This window comes from Panthera uncia (genome assembly GCF_023721935.1).
Source record: "Panthera uncia isolate 11264 chromosome C1 unlocalized genomic scaffold, Puncia_PCG_1.0 HiC_scaffold_4, whole genome shotgun sequence".
Lineage (NCBI taxonomy): Eukaryota > Metazoa > Chordata > Mammalia > Carnivora > Felidae > Panthera > Panthera uncia.
This window is the reverse complement of record NW_026057585.1, coordinates 8,480,488-8,493,911: the sequence shown is the minus strand read 5'-3', so window position 1 is coordinate 8,493,911 and position 13,424 is coordinate 8,480,488. Positions and strand designations below refer to the sequence as shown.

Here is a 13,424-nt window from a genome sequence, read left to right as displayed (position 1 = left end):
ACATTTATTCTTTTAGGTTAAAGGGAATAGATCCGTTGTTCACTCCAATTTTTAGCGTTTGACTTCAGTTTGATAAAATACTGAAACGCGGGTACTGAGTGAAAAATGAGGTTGCTAAAGGTTAATGTTTTAATGCTTTTAATATCTAGTAGTGCCACTTCTGCATCTTGTCAAAATGAGACAAGTTCCATTCTGGTAGGACTCAGAAGAGCTGCTAACAAAGAATTACTTGATTTAGTTAAAAACAAGAAAGGGCAACTCTTCCCCTGTATGCAGCTATCATCCAGAGCAACTATCCTCCTCCTTAATCTAAAAAAAATACCCATTCTAACTCTGACATTAATGTAAAGAGAACTGTCAAGTAGTCATAAACACTACATTAAAAATGTGAAAAATTTTTTATTCTTACAATTAGAACCTGAGCTGATCTGTCAGTGCTGCATCACACAAAGCAGACTGGCAATACCAAAACAATCCTCAGAAATCATGTGCATTTCTATAACATTATGCCAAACATAATATCAAGGAACAAGGGGAAGTATAATGGGAAAAATGTTAGAGTGTTTAATTCTATATTTTAATGTGCATTTATAAAACATATCTGACAGTCTAAAACCAATGGTGAAATTTCCAGGTAAAAAGTGTTAGTATCATAAGTGGTGACTGAAATTCTCCCTGATATCATTCAGTTCTTTAATTCATATAAAGGAGATTCACTTGTCGATTTAAATCAGATGGTGTGTGTGTGTGTGTGTGTGTGTGTGTGTGTGTGTGTGTGTGTTTCCTCTCAGAATACGGACCCTTAGCAGGTGCCTATGTACCTTTGCCACTTTGGAGAAAAATGAATATTTTTTCCTAGATTGTCCCTGATATTATGGGAAAATTCTGGGAAATTTTATTTTCTAAATCCTCCAGATAGGAGAATTGTAACTGGAACATTAGATAAATTTTCTGCTCTTGAAATTGGGTTTGTAACAAGATTTAATTTTTTCATTGGTTGTTGTATTAATATAATTTTTTAAATGTGTAATATTCTGTAAAATCCAAATGAAGAAATTTCTAAAATATTATTTAATGCTAATTAGAAGTCAAATTTTTGGAGCCATTTCTTCGTAAGTCAGAGCTAATCAATAAGATTTCGAAAATATATTGTCACAAGTAAGTAGAAATGCCCATGGTATTATCTGCACATTCCTGAATTCTGAAAGGTCTGTACTATATTAATACACTAGAAACAACTTAAAAATGAAAAGGAAAATATTTTTAGAAAAGTTTAAACTTTGGGTTCAGCAAGCATTTATTGAGCATCTCTTATGCACAAGTCACTGTATTAAGCGCCAGGGAGATAAAAACGAACATGGTGTTTGCTCATAAGGTATACATGACTAATGGGTTAAATAAATATGAATGAAAACAATTAAGGCTCAGGGAGATAAAGTGCTAACAGATGCATAAACAGTGTTAGCTACTAGTGCTCAGTTTTCCTCCTGCAAAATAAGGATAAATAAATGTTGAGTTCAAAAGTGAAGGTGTAAGATAATGGGCTCCTTAATTGAGTATTTTGATGTTCTTGAATGCCAGAAGTATTACTTTATTACGTCTTTGCTTTCAAGTTCTGGACAGTTAGCTCAATTGGTTAGCATAGCCGTCATTCATCCTTCATTCATCCATTTGTTTATTCATCCACACAAGAAATACTGAGCACGCATTCTGAGCCAGGCCCTGAGATGGGCACTGGGAACACAACAGGGAGGCAGATAGCCATAGACCAACATTCTAATAGAATAGTAATGAAAAAAGATCAGGGATTAAATCACCCGATGTGCTTTCTCCTGCTCCGTTGCTACTGTTGATCTTTTAGCTAGCAAAGTACAATTGTGTACTAGAAAAGAAGCTCAAAGAACATGCTCAGTTGGTGATCTACCACTTGCATCATTTATATATATAAAGTTTGCATCTCATCATTATCTCTTGTATTCTGAATTAACATTTTAATTTTTGCCTTATTTTTCTAAATTAGTAATATTCTAAATTCTATAAAATATGAAGCCTTGGAGAGAAAGGATTACAATAGTGGAGCCTATTTTCCTAGAAATCATTTAAAACTTTGTGGCATTCTCATTAAATGCCAGTGGAGCAGTCTTTTAGAATACTTAAATCTAATTTTGTTTTTGGATATACAAACCATAATTTTGCTTGTGTGGTCTCATAAATATATCTTGAACTAAGAAATATGTCTTCAACTATCTCCCATGCTCCTTTTCAGTCACCTAAAAATCAAGTAAATAGAAAATAAAGTCTCTAAAGGTGGCTTGATTAAATAGGAATCTGATTTTTATAAGTAATAGACATAAATAAGCAGCTGAAAACTCAGAGCTTTTCATAACAGCGGATAAAAAGTATTGTTAAAATAATTCCTCTTGGATAAAAGAATTCAGATAACTATGCCAAGAGAAAATCTGTAGGTCCTGAAGGATTCTTTCATAATAAATGGAAAACAACAACAAAATAACTAGAATACTTTATAATTAGTTGCAGTAGCTTTCAAAGAGCTGTTACTTTGCCCAGATCCTATTCTTTGTTTAAATTTTGTTTGACAAGCATTTTATAAATGATTATAGGAGGTGGTTTCTGTTTCATTAATGAAGCTGATAATGGTTAATTACTAAAGTGGAGTAAACAGTTCAAAACCAGATCAAGAATGAAAAGCCAATTATGTAGAAATGATCCAGCTGTACTAAATATGATTTCCTTTTACTATTAAGAACCTCAAAAATATTTTAAAACCCTTAAGAAAAAAACCAACCAAACCACCTATGTTATAACTTTATTTCTTACTGTTTGGTTTAGTATTGAAAGCCATATCTAGTTTGGTTTTCAAATTCAGTGAAACAGCTCCAAAACACAAAATGGAATTCACTTGATCTTAACATGAAATGAAAGTCAGTACAACTGGAGACATTCTTTTTGATTGCTTAATATGAACTCTTAAGTATAGAACCAAATTTAGAATCCAGCTTTTCTGTTTCTAAGTTGAGATTCACAAAACATAACCATTTAAAAAGTGAACATTTCGGTGGTATTTAGTATATTCACAGTGTTGTACACTTACTACCTCTGTTTTAGTTCCAGAACATGTTCATTACCCCACAAGGAAAGCCCATACCCATTTAAGCTATTACTCTCCATTTATCCCATCCCCACCTCCTGGCAACCACCGGTGTGCATCCTGTCTTTATGATTTACCTATTCTGGATATTTCATATAAGTGGAATCATACAATATGTGACCTTTTGTATCTACTTACTTTTACTTAACAACATTTTTGAGACTTATCAACATTGGACCATATGTCAGGACTCATTTCTTTTTATGGCTTAATTAATATTTCATGGTCTGTTTATGCCACAGTTTGTTCATCCATTTGTCTGTTGGTGGACATTTGTAGTGTTTCCCATCTTTTGGCTAAAGTGAATAGTGCTGCTATGCATATGTATTTGAGTACCTGTTTTCAATTCTTTTGGGTATATATTTAGGAGTAGAATTGTTTGGTCATATGCTAATTCTATGTTTAACTTTTTGAGTTATCAATAAACTTTTTCATAATACTGAACTATTTTACATTCCCATTAGCAGTGTACTAAAGGTCCAATTTCTGCACACACTCGCCAACACTTATTTACTATTTTTTTAAATTATAGCTATCCTAAGGAGTATGAAGTGGTACTTCATTATGGTTTTGATTTGCATTTACCTAGTGGCTAATGATGTTCATCTTTTCATGTGTTTGTTGGCTGTTTGTAGGTCTTCTTTAAAGAAATGTGTAATCAAGTCCCTTGTGCATTTTAATTTAATTTAATTTATTTAAAAGTAGGCTTCATGCCCAGTGTGGAGCCCAATGCAGGGCTTGAACTCACGACCCTGAGATCAAGACATGATCTGAGATCAGGGGTCAGATGCTTAACTGACTGAGCCACGCGGGTGCCCCCATTATGCATTTTTAAATTGGACTTTTTAAATCTTTCTGTGGTTGAGTTGTGAGAATTCTTGATATATTCTGGATACTACATATATGGCTTGCAAATATTTTCTCCCATTCTGTAGATTTTCTTTTCACCTTTTTGATAATGTTCTTTTTATGCATAAAAGTTTTTAGTTTTGATGAAGTCCAATTTATCTATTTATATCTTCTTTTGTAACTCATACTTTTGATGCCCTATCTAAGAAACCATTCCTGAATCCAGGATCATGTCAATTTACCCCTATGTTTTCTTCTAAGAGTTTTATGGTTTTAGCTCATATTTAAGTCATTAAGCCATTTTGAGTTAATTTTTTTATATGATGTGATATATCATATATATGGATATATATATATATATATATATATATATATATATATATTTCCAAAAATATCCACTTTTGCATGTGGGTATTCAGTTGTCCCAGCACGATTTGTTGAAGGGACTATTCTTTCCCCATTGGATAGTTTTGGCATCTTTGTCAAAAATGAATTAGCCATAGATGAATAAATTAGAGACTGGATTTTAAATTACTGCAAAACCAACTAGTCATTTTTATCTTACTACAGAGATTCTAAAAAATTTGATCTAAGGCTAGCGGGGTGTATAAGGATTTTCCTGATGTTATACATTCTGGTCTCTTAGTTTAGTTCCTATAATAAGAAATGGTAGTGAGGAAGCATTTTACAGTGGAAAGAGCAGTCTCTGTACACTGTCTAGGCTTTGAATCCCATGTCTGCATTTACTTGTCATCGATCTTAGGCAAATAACATTATCCGCTTCTTTAGGACAGTGTCTAAACATTTCTTAGCTGAATTTATTATAATGGTGTTCATTATTGGTAAGCTGCCCAACACTACAGTCATGCTTCTGAACTTTGTTCTTTTACCGCAGTGACAACTGTGTGAGAAAGAGGCTCCACTGGGTCTTTTTTCCATGACAAGGTGTACTGTAGAAGAAAGAAGCTTGGTGTATACTTTTCTGTTGTATATTCTGTTCTCCCTCCACCTTCCACTTAAGTGGTGTAGACTCATACAAGCCAACTGTGCGCATTTTTTCCTGAGTCTGTATCCTATAACATCACATTGGTGGCTTGATATTGGCCATGGTGGGAGTATATGCACCAGTGAAATAATCAACCACCACAAATCAAGTTTGTGTTTTTCCAGCAAGCTGGCTTACTAGCTTACCACCGCTTCCACTTCTCTCTTACCTTACTAATTGTTAATAATTCTTTAAAATTCAGTTTAAGTGAAATCTCACTCTGGAAGTCTTCACTCACCTCTCTAAGTCAAGTGTAACTCCTCTGCTTTCCTAGAAACCAGTGGATAACTTAATTGCCTTTTCAATGGCTTCTTAAGGATCAAATTCAGTATCAGTCAGGATTTAATCAAAGAAGCAGAACCAGGAATTTTAAGGGATTTACTGCAAGGAATTAGCTGAAGCATTTGTGAAGGGTGGCTAAGTGAGTCCAAAGTCCGTAGGCAAGACAGGACAGGAAGAGAAGATCACAAGTAGGCTGGAACCCAGGGCATGAGCTGTTTGGAGTCCTCTTTATTCCCTTGACTTGCTGCATCATTAATCTCTCCCCTCTTCACTGCGATCACTCCTGTCACCTGACAAAGATTGTCTCCTTGGCGTTAAAAACAACAATAGCAAAAAAAAAAAAAAAAAAAAAAATGCAACCAAAAACCTTTGGACCTTAAATCCCAGTCTAGATACCATCCCACTTCTCTGCTCCTCCATACAGCTGAACTTCTAGCCAAATGAAGAATGTTTCCATCTGTTGTGTTTTGCTGCCTCTCCCTCCAATTCACTCTTTTAAAAAGTCAACAACTTTTATTATAATTCCATGTATCTTACAGAAATAAGAATGTAGCCAACAGGTCAGAGGCATAGGACAAAATGTTTTAAAACTGCAGGTTTGTTCATGTTGCTCTACTGACATCTGGAACAGGCTCTCCGTCACATCGGGCACAGCAGCTGCGCTTGTCTGATGCCTCCTTCTGATGCCAGATGCGGCCCTGGGCACACTTGGCACTGCCCACCAGGCAGCAAGAGCAGCAGTTCTGCTTCCTGCAGTGCATTTGCACTCTGCATGTGCAGAAGCCACTGGTGGAGCAGGGGCAGTTGGGTCCATTTCCGGCTGAGGTGGGGACAGAGGTCCAAAGCAGGTGACACAGGGAGACACGCTGCAGGCATAGTTCCGGTTCCCTCTTCAGTCTCCTATGTAATCTGGTTTTGTTCTCATCACACCACTAAAACTGTTGTGGTCAGGGTCATCATAGCAGGCACTTTTGATCGACTTAACCCTTCATTCCCAACTCCCTTTTCCCTTGTCTACTTTCTCCGTAGAGGCTAGAAAAATTCAACACCCACCTTCCCAGAGCTTCCCTTGCAGTTCAGGGTGGCTACGTGGCATAGCTCTGACTGATGAGGTACAAAAGAATTCTGGGGATGGAAGCTTCTTGGAAAGTTTTTCTATTCTTAATAAAGGGACATACACTGTGGGCTCCACACCTTAGCTTCCCCCTCCCCCCGCCTTGTACACGAGTCCAGAACAGTGACACCCATCTTGCCGCCATCAGAGCATAACAGGCTCCGATATTCAACTGCCAACTAGCGCCTGTAGCTGGTGATACCTCCAGACTTTTTGTGGTATGTGTGGGGGAAAAAATCCCAGATTCTTATTTGGGTTTAATCTCATTTTTTGTTGTTGTCATTTCTTGACTCTGAAATCAGTTCCTATTAATACAGTCACCACCAACTTTCATGCTGCTAAATTCAATAGAACCTTTTCTTTCCTCATCTTATTTAACTTCTCACTAGCATTCCACACTGTTGAGCACTTTCTCCATGAAACATATGTCTCTTTTAACTTCCTTGATGCCTTTTTCTTGTTTTTTCTTTTACCTTTTTAGCTACTCTATTTTACAAGTTCTCTGTTGTCAAACCGATACTTAAATATTGGAGTTTGTCAAGGTTGTGTTCTACTACTTTTTTCTTTCTCAGTGATCTTATGTATTTTAATGGCTTTAAATACCATCAGTATCCTGAAAACTTCCACAGTATTACCACCAGCATGGACTTCTCTCAATTCCAGCTTCATATGATCTGCTTGACATTCCAGATGCTTCACAAACATTTTAAACTCAATATGTCCAAAATCGAACTACTACTTTTCCATTTAAAAGTGCATTCCTTCTTTATGTCTATATATCTTAGTAAACTGTAATATAATCCATCAACCAGAAACCTGGGAGTTATCCATGATTCCTTACTCTCCATCATCTTTAATGTGCCAGATACTATGGGTTGGCTCACCTAACACCCATTACGATAAACTCCTCCTTGCTTTTCTTTCCTTTAAAGACTGGAAAATGAAATACTCATTTCCTAGCCTCCCTTGCAGCTGAGTAGCCATGTAGTTTTTTTTTTTAACTTTTTTTAAAAAAGTTTATTCATTTTATGAGAGAGAGAGAGAGAGAGAGAGCAAGAACAAGCAGGGGAGGGGCAGAGAGAGAGAGAGAGAGAGAGAGAATCTCAAGCAGGCTCTGTACTGTCAGCACAGAGCCCAATGTGCGGCTTGATCCCACAAACCATGAGATCATGACCTGAGCCTAAATTGAGACTTGGTTGCTTAACCAACTGAACCACCCAGGCGCCCACCAGTTACATAGTTTTGATCAAGGAAATATGAATGGATCTTTACAGAAGTGCTTAACTTTCTTTTCTTTTTCTTTTAGAGAGAGAGTGAGAGTGTGAGTGGGGGAGAGGGGCAGAGGAAAGGAGAGGGAGTCGGAAAGAGAGAGAGAGACGCTTAAGCATGCTCCATGCTCAGCACAGAGACTGATGTAGGGCTTGATCCCATGACCCTAGGATCCTGACCTGAGCCAAAATCAAGAGTCAGACGCTCAACCTGCTGAGCCATTCAGGCATCCTAGAAGTGCTTAACTTTCTACATAAAGTTTTACTAAAAGAAAATCTTTGCAAGTCTCTCTCTATCTTCCTTACTGGAACTTATCTGTGATACCTGGAGGTACAGCATCCATCTTGTGACCATATGGTTCAAAGCTACATGCTAGTGATGAGAAAGCAATGCATAGAAGTATCTTGAGACACTGATGACATCAATAAAACTACTGTTAAACTCTTAGACTTGTCACATTCAGACTATTGTTATATGGGGGAGAAAAACTTTCCACTTAAGTCATTGTTGTGGACTTTTTTTTTTTTTTTAGGGAGAGAGAGAGCATGCGAACAGGAGGAGGGACAGAGGTGGGGGTGGGGGAGCAGAGGGAGAGGGAGAGAGGGAATCTTAAACAGGATCCGTGCCCAGCACAGAGCCCCATGCAGGGCTCTCTCTCATGACCCTGAGACCATGACCTGACCTGAAATCAAGAGTCAGACACTTAACTGACTGAGCCACCCAAGTGCCCTGTAGTAGACTTTCTATTGGTTGCATCCAAATGCAATTTCTAACTCTAACCATCCAATCCATCAGCAAATCCTACAGAGTCTACAACAAAATATATCTTGAATCCACTCACCTATCTCCTGGTTCAGATCACTATCATCATCTAAGCCTAGGCTATCATCATCTTTCACCTGGAGTACTGTGATAGTCACCTAACTGGTTACCTCACTACTTTTTAAAGTCTCCTCTCATGTATTCCTCTTATAGCATCCAGAGTTATTTAAAAACAATATTCGCTCAGTAAGTGAGGAATATAAGAGATTTACCTCAACTTGAGAGTACCTATAAAAAGTTACAGTTAATATCACAGAATGCTGAAAAACTATATGCTTTCTCAAGATTGGGAGCAAGGGAAGGCTGTCTGCTCTCACCACTCTTATTCAGCATAGTACTGGAAGTTCTAGCCATTGCAAAAGGTCAAGAAAACAAATGAAAGGCATACAGATTGGAAAAGAAGAAATAAAACTGTTTCTATTTGCAGATGACACGATGTCTACATAGAAAATTCCAAGGAGACCCATGTTGGGTGTAGAGATTACTTTAAAATCTTTTTAAATTTTATTTTGTTTTATTTTAGTTTTTAAGTTTATTTATTTATTTTGAGAGAGAGAGAGAGAGAGAGAGAGAGAGAGAGAGCACAAGCAGGGGCGGGGCAGAGAGAAGGAGAGACAGAATCCTAAGCAGGCTCCACGACATTAGTGCAGAGCCCGACGTGGGGCTCAAACTCATGAACTGTGAGATCTTGACCTGAGCCAAGATCAAAAGTCAGACACTTAACCAACTGTACCACCCAGGCACCCCAAAAATAAAATCTTTATTTTTTTTATTATTTATTTTTTTTTGCATTTTTTTCAACATATGAAATTTATTGTCAAATTGGTTTCCATGCAACACCCAGTGCTCATCCCAAAAGGTGCCCACCTCAATACCCATCACCCACCCTGCCCTCCCTCCCACCCCCCATCAACCCTCAGTTTGTTCTCAGTTTTTAAGAGTCGCTTATGCTTTGGCTTTCTCCCACTCTAACCTCTTTTTTTTTTTTTCCTTCCCCTCCCCCATGGGTTTCTGTTAAGTTTCTCAGGATCCACATAAGAGTGAAAACGTATGGTATCTGTCTTTCTCTGTATGGCTTATTTCACTTAGCATAACACTCTCCAGTTCCATCCACGTTGCTACAAAGGGCCATATTTCATTCTTTCTCATTGCCACGTAGTACTCCATTGTGTATATAAACCGCAATTTCTTTATCCATTCATCAGTTGATGGACATTTAGGCTCTTTCCATAATTTGGCTATTGTCGAGAGCGCTGCTATAAACATTGGGGTACAAGTGCCCCTATGCATCAGTACTCCTGTATCCCTTGGGTAAATTCCTAGCAGTTCTATTGCTGGGTCATAGGGTAAAAATAAAATCTTTTAAAAAAAGGGAGGGGGGCACCTGGCTGGCTTAGTCAGCAGAGCATGCAACTCTTGATTTGATCTTGGGGTTGTAAGTTCAAGCCCCATGTTGGGTGTAGAGATTACTTTTATTTATTTATTTATTTATTTATTTATTTATTTATTCTTCGTTTTTAAAGTTTATTTTGAGAGAGAAAGCAAGGAGGGGGTTGTGCAGAGAGAGAGAGGGAGAGAGAGAGAACCCCAAGCAGGCTTTGCACTGTCAGTGCAGAGCCAGCTGTGGGGCTTAAACTCATGAACCTCAAAATCATGACCTGAGCCAAAGTTGGATGCTTAACCAACTGAGCCACCCAGGTGCCCCAGGTGTAGAGATTACTTAAAAATAAAATCTTTAAAAAACAATTTTTTTAACGTTTATTTATTTTTGAGACAGAGAGAGACAGAGCATGAACGGGGGAGGGTCAGAGAGAGAGGGAGACACAGAATCGGAAGCAGGCTCCAGGCTCTGAGCCATCAGCCCAGAGCCCGACGCGGGGCTCAAACTCACGGACCTCGAGATCATGACCTGAGCTGAAGTCGGACGCTTAACCCACTGAACCACCCAGGCGCCCCAAAAATAAAATCTTAAAAAAAGAAAAGAAAAGAAAAGAAAAGAAAATCCTGAGGAATAACAAAATCACTCCAGAACTAGCAAGTGAGTTCAGCAAGGTTGCAGGATACAAGATCAACACAAGAAATGAAACCATATTTCTATATACCAACAATGAACATGAAGTAACTGAAATTAAAAACAGTACTATTTACAATGACTTCAAAAAAAATGAGATACTTAGGTATATACTTAACAAAACATGTATAGGATGTAGATGCTGAAAATTATGATGAAAGAAATCAAGGAAGACCTAAATAAATGAAGAGATGTATTACGTTCATGTTTGGAAAGGCTCAATGTAGTAAGATGTCAGTTCTTCTCAAACTGATCAATAGGTTTAATACAATTTTTATGAAGAATCCCAGTAAGTTTTTGTTTTGTTTTCTTTTGTTTTGTTTAGAAACAGACAAGCTTATTTTGAAATTTGATTTGTGCGAAAAAGCACAGGTCCCAGAATAACTAAAGCAATCTTACTAAAGAAGGATAAAGGGGGGGGGGGGGGGGGGAAATCTCTTCACTCAATATTACAGGCTTACTTGATAGCTATAACAATCAAAATAGCGTGGTGTTGTACTGGTGGAGAGACAGATACACAAATCAATGGAACAGAATAGAGAACCTAGAAATATATCCACACAAATATGTCTAACTGAATTTTCACAAGGTGCAACAGCAATTCACCAATGGAAAGATTGCTTTTTCAACAAATGGTGCTGGATCAATTGAACATCTCTTAGCAAAAAAATGAACCTTAACCTAAACCTCATACCTTTTAAAAATAGTAACTAAAATCGTAGACTTAAATGTGAAACTTAAAATATAAAATTTTAAGGAGCGCCTGGGTGGCTCAGTCGGTTCAGCATCCGACTTGGGCTAAGGTCATGATCTCATGGCCTGTGGGTTCAACCGCCACAACAGGCTCTGTGCTGACAGCTCAGAGCCTGGAGCCTGCTTCGGATTCTGTGTCTCCCTCTCTCTCTGTCCCTCCCCTGCTCACACTCTGTCTCTCTCTCAAAAATAAATAAACATTAAAAAAAATTAAAATATAAAACTTGCAAAAAAAAAAACACAGGAGAACATCTTTGGGATCTTGGGCTAGGTGAAGAGTTCTTAGACTTAGCACTTAAAGTACACTCCATAAAAGGATAAACTGATAAATTATACTTTATCACAATTAAAAACTTGTTCTGCAAAAGATCCCCTCAGGAGGATGCAAAGACACACCACAAATTGGGGAAAAAAAGTTTGCAAATCACATATGCAACAAAAGATTAGTAAGTATCTAGAATATGTAAAGAACCCTCAAAACAGTAAAACAAAACAAAACAAAACAAAACCTCAGTCCAATTAGAAAACAGGAAAAAGACATGAACAGACATTTCTTTAAAGAGGATATACAAATGGCAAATAAGTACATTAAAAGATGTTCAGGGGTGCCTGGGTGGCTCAGTCAGTTGCTTTGGCTCAGGTCATGACCCCAGGGTCATGGAACCTACTTGAGATTCTCTCTCTCTCTCTCTCTCTCTCTCTCTCTCTCTCTCTCTCTCCCTCTACCCCTCTCCCAAGTTTGCTGTCTCTCTCTCTCTCTCTTTCTCAAAAGAAAAAGGATGTTCAATATGATTAGCCAACAGAGAAATGCAAATTAAAACCATGAGATATCACTACACATCTTACAGAAAGGCTAAAATAAAAAACTGTGACAATATTGCATCCTAGCAAAGATACAGAGATACATTTGCATGTTGCTGGTAGAATTGTAAAATGGTATAGCCATTCTGGAAACGTTTGGCAGTTTCTTATAAAACAAAATATACAATTACCATAAAACCCAGTAATCACACTCTTGGGCATTTACCCAAGAGAAATGAGCATATACTTGTACATATCTGTACATGAATATTCATAGCAGCTTTATTTGCCATAGCCAGAAAATGGAATCCACCCATGTGTCCTTCAATAGGTGAATGTTTAAACTGTGGTATACCTATAACCATAGAATATTACTCACCAATGAGTAGACTATTGATACGTACAACAGCTTGGATCAATCTCCAGGGAATTATGCTGAGAAAAAAAAAAGCCCACCATAAAAGGTTATATAATGTATGATCCATTATATGACATTTTGAAATTACAAAATTTTAGAAATGGAGAAAAATTAGTGATCTCCAGCACTCGGGAATGGAGAATGGGAGGAGGGAGGTGGGTATATACAAACCAGGGCAACACGAGGGCTTCTGGTGATGTTGGAACTATTCGGTGTTTTGACTGTGACTGTGGTGATGGATACATGAACCTATAGGTGATAAAATTACATAGAATTTAATACACATGCAAAAATAAGTACAAGCAAAATTGGGGAAATCAGTATCAATGTCAATATCCTGGTTCTGCTATTGTAGTATAGTTCTGCAAGTTTTACCATTGGGGAAAACTGGATTAAGTATAGACAGATCTCTCTGTATTATTCCTTACCTCTGCAAGTGAGCTGACAATGATGTCAATGAAAGCTCCATTAAGAAAAGCAGGGGCACCTGCCTGACTCAGTAGGTAGAGCATGTGACTCTTTATCTCAAGGTTGTGAGTTCAAGCCCCATGTTGGGTGTACAGATTACTTTTAAAAAGGGGCGCCTGGGTGGCTCAATCAGTGGAGCATCTGACTCTTGACTTCAGCTCAGGTCATGATCCAGGGTCATGAGATTGAGCCCAGGATCAGGCTCCGTGCTGAGCGTGGAGCCTGCTTGGGATTCTCTGTCTCTCTGTCTCTGTCTCTGTCTCTGTCTCTGTCTCTCTCTCTCTCTCTTTCCCTCTCTCTCCCTGCCTGTACCCTTCCCCCACACGCACACGTGTGCTCATCCTCACTTTGTCAGGAAAAAAA

At 37.9% G+C, this 13,424-nt stretch overlaps 1 long non-coding RNA gene across 1 annotated transcript; it reads right to left on the bottom strand.

Moving 5' to 3' along the window:
- Positions 1-2,185: 2,185 nt before the first annotated feature.
- LOC125912215 (uncharacterized) lies at positions 2,186-12,849 on the bottom strand. Its single transcript, XR_007454637.1, has 3 exons — positions 12,765-12,849; positions 12,555-12,610; positions 2,186-2,270 (listed from the first exon to the last, which is right to left on the bottom strand). It is a non-coding gene; the product is annotated as an uncharacterized LOC125912215 (long non-coding RNA).
- Positions 12,850-13,424: the final 575 nt, after the last annotated feature.